Genomic DNA, 7,110 nt, shown 5'->3' with positions numbered 1-7,110 from the left:
AAATGATTACTTGTTCGATACTTGGGAACATTGCAATAACATTGTGCTTGCATGGATCTTTGCGTCTCTTTCTTCTGACATCGCGCAGAGCACTATCTTTGTCGACATTGTTGCTCAACTATGGACAAATCTCCAACATTAGTTTTCAAAAACTGATCATTTCAGATTATCGAATCTTCTCTAACACATTCATTATATGCGCCAAGGAGAGAAATTGGTAAGGCGTAGTTCAATGAAATCAAAACACATTGGAAAGGTTTGGAAACTCTAAGAGTTCTCCCTTCCTGCACATGTGGTGCTCACGCTACCCTCAAGAAACAACGTGACGTGGAGTATGTTATGTGTTTCTTGAAAGGTTTGAATGAAAACTGCAACACCATCAAGTCTCAAATTCTTATGATCAAGCCTCTTCTTGATGTTTTGAAAGTTTTCTCTTTGATCTTGCAACAAGAACGTCAAATATCTTCTTCTTCTTTCTCTGATAATTCCAACGTTCTCTTGTCTCAATCTCAACATATGACTCCAAGTAGATTCAACCCCAAACACATCAAAGGGCATGGAAAACTCTCTTCCTACATAAAATCCCTAAGTAAATCCATAGTGTGTTCATTATGTGGTAAGACAAACCATATTGTTGATACCTGCTATTTCAGACATGGCTTTCCACAAGGTTTTCGTTTCAAAGAGATGGATTCACCAACAATTTCGCCACTGCTTCTACACACCAGAAAACATTATCCCCCGATGCAATTCCTTAAGAAGACAAAGTGTAGATCTCTTAAACAATGTACATCAAATTGGTAGCTCTTCTTAATCAAGTTAATACCTTAACTCCATCTTATTCTCACACCATTAACACATCTTAATCGGGTTTGCACCAAAATTTCATCCATAATAATGTAAGTTCCCCTTACAACAGTTGGATAATAAACACAGGTGCAACAAACCGTATATGATCTTCCTTAAATATCTTTTACTCATACCATTCTATTAATCCTATCATTGTCAAATTACCTAATGGTTCTAACATTATTTCAACAATATGTGGAACTGTTACATTAGATAAGAACTTAACGCTTCACCATGTCTTGTATGTTCCTACATTTACATGCGATATAATATCTGCACATCAATTATCTGCTAACAATATATGTCATCTTGTTTTTTATCACTATTCTTGCACCATTCAGGCACTACCTTCGCTGAAGATGATTAGGCATGCTAACGTGTATAATCAATTGTATATCCTGACACAACATCCTTGTATCCCCCTTGCTTACCACACTGATACTTCTTCTGCTACATGTAGTAATAATGTTTATAGCAAGATTAGTATTTGGCACCATAGGTTGGGCCACCCTTCAAACAAATGTATTTAAATTCATTCAACAAAGTTTCCCCATATGTTAATGATAATTCAAAATTTATATGTGATTGTTGCCACTATGCTAAACAAACCAAATTATCTTTTCCTTTGAGCACTATTAAATATTCTACAACATTTGAACTAATTCACATGGATATGTGTGTGTGTATGTGTATGGGGGAGGGGCTTATCTCCTTCATCTATCCATGGTCATGCTTATTTTATAACAATTGTAGATGATTACTCGAGACACACTTGCATTTTCCTTATGAAATCCAAAAGTGAAGCAAGACCACTTATTATGCAATTCATCAACATAGTTAAAATTTAATTCAACACTTCAGTCAAATAAATCAGATCTGACAATGGCAAAGAGTTTCACATGCATGACTAATACAAAAACAAAGGTATCATCCATCAACGAACATGCATTGAAATGCCACAACAAAATGTTGTGGCTGAACAAAAACACAGACACATTTTGAACGTTGCTCGAGCCATTATGTTTCACTCATACCTCCCAAAGATTTTCTGGAATTTCGTTGCCAATCATGCAGTCTTTCTCATCAAAAGACTTCCTTATCTAGTTACTCATGCAAAATCTGCCTATCAGCTTTTACATGGAACTAAATATGAATACAATAACATAAAAGTCTTTTGTTGTCTTGTTTTTACTTCCACAATCATGCAGGGCCGACAAAAGTTGGACCTTCGTGCTTCTAAGTGCATCTTCCTTAGTTACAAACATGGTATTAAAGGTTTTATTGTCATGAACTTATCCACACGTGAGACTTCCATAAATCACAATGTATCTTTTTATGAACAAGTTTTTCCTTTTGTTCCACCTCCTAACATCAAATCTCCTACACAATCCAAAATTCTATATTACAACCTTCCCTTTTTGGACACACCAGATGAACATTTACATCATCCTTCACCTTCCAAACCAGAAAATTCCTCATATAATACACCATAAAATTCCTCTTCCCATATAACATATCTTGACAACAAAATTCCACCCCTACACCATTTGTTCCCTCTCGTGTATCCACCTGTATCATTCAAAAACCAAAAACACCTTACAAACTTTATCTGTAATACCATCTCTTCTTCTTAACACCAAACTGCACCCATCATACTTTATCCTATTCACCATTACACCAACATCAATCACCTTCCACTCGAGTCCTCTCATTATCTTCAATTTGTCATAACTCAAACCGAACCAAATAAATTCAAACAATCTTCCCAACATAATTTTTGGAATCAATAAATGCTTGTCGAACTCCAATCCCTTCAACAGAACAATACTTGGATCATGACTCCTTTACCTCCTAACAAGAAAACCATAGAAAGATACAAGGCACGACTCGTTGCAAAAGGATACACACAGACTGAAGGAATTGATTACATCGACATATTTTTACCAGTTGCCAAAATGACCACAGTTCATCTCCTCTTAGCCCTTACTGCTTCTCAGAACTGGAATCTTGTTCAACTTGATGTTAACAACTTCTTTTTACATGGTGAACTCGACGAAGATGTGTACATAACACCTCCCATGGCTTAAATCCTTCTGGTCCTGCACTTGTTTGCAAACTTCAGAAGTCTCTTTATGGGCTAAAACAAGCAAGTAAACAATGGTTCTCCAAACTCTCTTCCTTACTCTTTTCAATGCAGTACAAGCAATCTCCTTCTAATCATTCTCTCTTCACTCATTTTCATAATGATAAATACATCATTCTCCTCATATATGTTGGTTGTCGCACCTCAAAAAAATGGGGATACGACTACCAAGCGAAGCGCGACCGCACGCTCGCGATGATGGACTCAACAGAGTCGCCACCGAATTTTATTTATTCCTAAAAATGGGAAAGGGAAAATATCGATAAAACCCCTAAAAGAAAGGATAAGATATGGTCATCGCAACCAATATCAGGGTTCGGGAGTCGATTACGCAAGGGGAAGGTATTAGCACCCCTCACGTCCGTTGTACTCAACAGGAACCATTAGGTTAGTTGTGTGCATTAGTGTTAGTTGAAATGTTAGGCTTTTCGAATTATTAGGTGGGAAAGAAAGAAAGGATGAGAAGAGAATGTTTTTGGATTTTTGACGAAGGACTAAACCTAAGTTTTTTATTAGTGGGCCTGACAAGATTTACGAATCCTGCTCCTACGTATCTCAAAAGAGAAATCAAGGCTTACGTAGTTCTGGGTAGAAAAATGTTTCTTGGTTGGTCGATTTTAGCGAAAGCTATATTGTATTAACCAACGAAAACATTGTTTTACCCAAAACAGATGAGGAGTGGACGCATACCACACATCAAACGGATTTATAAATCTACATTCGGAAAAGTGTCACTTATCTCGACTCAACAATCGTGGCCGAAACATTGTTTTGTATCACTTAAGACAATATATCTTTCATTTATGAAAAAGGTTCTTTGATTAGTTGCACGGCAGCGAAAAAGAGTTTGACTGGTTGGATGTATTTTGAGTGATGGCGAGAACTTGGATGAGCGAGATATACATCTCGAATCCTAGCCTCAGGAGTGCACGGTATACACCATGTTCCATTTCCATCTTCATTGGCAAAAGTATTTAATAGAGATTAAGTATTTTTAGGTTTGATTGAGAAAGGGTTTAAAGAAACCACATTGACAATTTTAAACGATGGCGAGAGTTAAGATAGGCAAGGCATCCGCCTCGAATCTTAATCTCAGAAGTGCACGGTATACACCATGTTCCATTTCCATCTTTATTGAAAGAGGTTAAGATAGGAATTAAGTATTTTGGAGTTTGAAAGACGAATACTTGTGACTTGCAAGCTCTTACAACTTGGGTCTAGTACTCGGGACTACGTCTGGACTTTCCACCCAGGCAGTCTGTTTCTTTCCAATTTTATTAAGAAAATGATTCGAATATTTATGAATGTTTTGGAGGGAAGACGGATATTTATGGCTTGCAAGCTCTTACAGCTTGAGCCTAATATTCGGGATTATAACTGGATATTCCATCCAGGATAATCTTTTTCTTCACGTTTTATTTAGAAAACAATTTGAATATTAGAGTGTAGAAGGGAAGACAAATATTTATGGCTTGCAAGCTTTTACAGCTTGAGCCTAATATTCGGGATTATAACTGGATATTCCTTCCAGGATAATCTTTTTCTTCACGCTTTATTTAGAAAACGATTTGAATATTAGAGTGTGGAAGGGAAGAAGAATATTTATGGCTTGCAAGCTCTTACAGCTTGAGCCTAATATTCGGGATTATAACCGGATATTCCATCCGGAATAATCTTTTTCTTCACGCTTTTAGAAAAGGGTTTGAATATTATGTTTGATTTGTGAAATGATCTTGAAATGATTCACATTTATTTTTGGAATGTATTTTGAAATCGAGGAAAGTTGAAATCTACTTTTAATATATAAAAGTTAATTACCACCATAATTACTTAATTACCCTAATTACAATCCATAATACAGCTACTTTCATGTTCCTATAAGTAATTTCGTACTAAAATCTATTTATACTACTAAAAAATATTACCCTTATTTTATTGTTGTTGCAATCTTATCATTCCAAAATGAAATCAATATTCTGAAATCAAATTAATCTACTTTTAATATATAAAAGTTAATTACCACCATAATTACTTAATTACCCTAATTACAATCCATAATACAGCTACTTTCATGTTCCTATAAGTAATTTCGTACTAAACTCTATTTATATTACTAAAAAATATTACCCTTATTTTATTGTTGTTGCAATCTTATCATTCCAAAATGAAATCAATATTCTGAAATCAAATTAATTATTATTGTAGTTTTTTTGCCAAATATTATCGTTATTTGATTTTCTTTAAATGACAAAATGAATATTTAATTGTATAATTATATGTTATTAAATTATAACTTTAAAATTAAAAATAACTATTTAATATAGTTGATTAATATTAATTGAGTAATTTAATATTATTGTTAATTTACCTATCAATTAATTATTATTATTGTTGTTATTATTATTGATATTTACCCGCCATATATGATAAGAATATTTTTAAAATTTAAATAGTATATTTATTATTTGATTTGATTTGATTTAATTGAGATCCAAACTCTATAAATCAAAATCGGTTACTTATTATGAACAATAATATAGGATCATTCCAATGTCAATCTATTATTAATTGAATTTTACGTAGATATAATTTTGCAATAACACGCTGGAATATTGAATCTTATACCGTTGTTATCTTTGCACTAACCTATTTTATCCTTTCAGCAGAATAATTATAGTAAATACATACATTCTGTATACCGAATTATAATAAAAATATATTAAAATCAAAAACAATAAAACTGTTTACAGTAAATAAAAATATAGAATAACATCTTAAAATTCTATTCTATTTGATTATTCATTTACTTATTACTAATTTATTTATTATATAAAAATATATCAAATAAAATTTTAAATATATGTTGTGTCATTAGCATTTATTTCAACTTTTGATTTATTATTGATTTTTTATTTCAATGAATTTTTCTTTAAATATTTATGATCATGAAGAAATTAGACTATATTTTTATTTACTATAAACAGTTTTATTGCTTTTGATTTTAATACATTTTGATTATAATTCGGTATACAGAATGTACGTATTTACTATAATTATTCTGTTGAAAGGATAAAATATATTAGTGCAAAGATAACAGCGGTATAAGATTCAAAATACCAGCGTGTTATTGCAAAATTACATCTATGTAAAATTCAATTAATAATAGATTGATATTGGAATGACCCTATATTATTGTTCATAATAAGTAACCGATTTTAATTTATAGAGTTTGGATCTCAATTAAATCAAATCAAATCAAATAATAAATATACTATTTAAATTTTAAAAATATTCTTATCATATATGGCGGGTAAATATCAATAATAATAATAACAATAATAATAATTAATTGGTAGGTAAATTAACAATAATATTAAATTACTCAATTAATATTAATCAACTATATTAAATAATTATTTTTAATTTAAAGTTATAATTTAATAACATATAATTATACAATCAAAACGATGTTATATATGTGTAACATCAAATGTTGGATCCTTTTCAGCATTTTGCCACACACCTCTATCAAATTTATATACTCTTTTTTTTAGGTTATTAGGTTTGTAATTTTATAGTCATCTAAATTTGCAGTTACATTAATTTTTGAATTTTTTTCAGTGAAAATGAGTAGAAAGGTTGATTCTGTGAAAGACATCAATGACTCAAAAGAAACTTGGCGTCTTGCTGTTCGAATAATGGATGTTTGGAGTGTTGTGAATAATAAGGGTATTGAACATTTGGAGATAATTGTTATGGATTCCTTGGTAAATTGCTTTTCTTTTTTTAAGTATAGATTTTTGTATGATAGTTAGTAATTACAACAAAATGCTTTTTTGTATAACATATAAAAAGAAGATTATTTTCATTTTGTTAGGGTGATCGGATTCAGGTCCTTATTCGTCATGACCATTTACTGAAATGGAAAGAGGTCATTAAGGAGAATATGACCTGCATTATAAACAATGGCAGTGTCTATAACAACGATTTTCAGTGGAAGGTATGTGATCATTCAAAAAAATTTGTGTTTCTTGGTGGTACCACAATGAAGGCAATCGAACTTCAAAATATTCCACCTAAAGGATATTTCTTTAAAGATTTTGGTGAGATACTTCAAG

The sequence above is a fragment of the Lathyrus oleraceus genome, chromosome 4 (genome assembly GCF_024323335.1).
Source record: "Lathyrus oleraceus cultivar Zhongwan6 chromosome 4, CAAS_Psat_ZW6_1.0, whole genome shotgun sequence".
Taxonomy (NCBI): Eukaryota; Viridiplantae; Streptophyta; class Magnoliopsida; order Fabales; family Fabaceae; genus Lathyrus; species Lathyrus oleraceus.
This window is presented reverse-complemented; position numbering follows the sequence as displayed.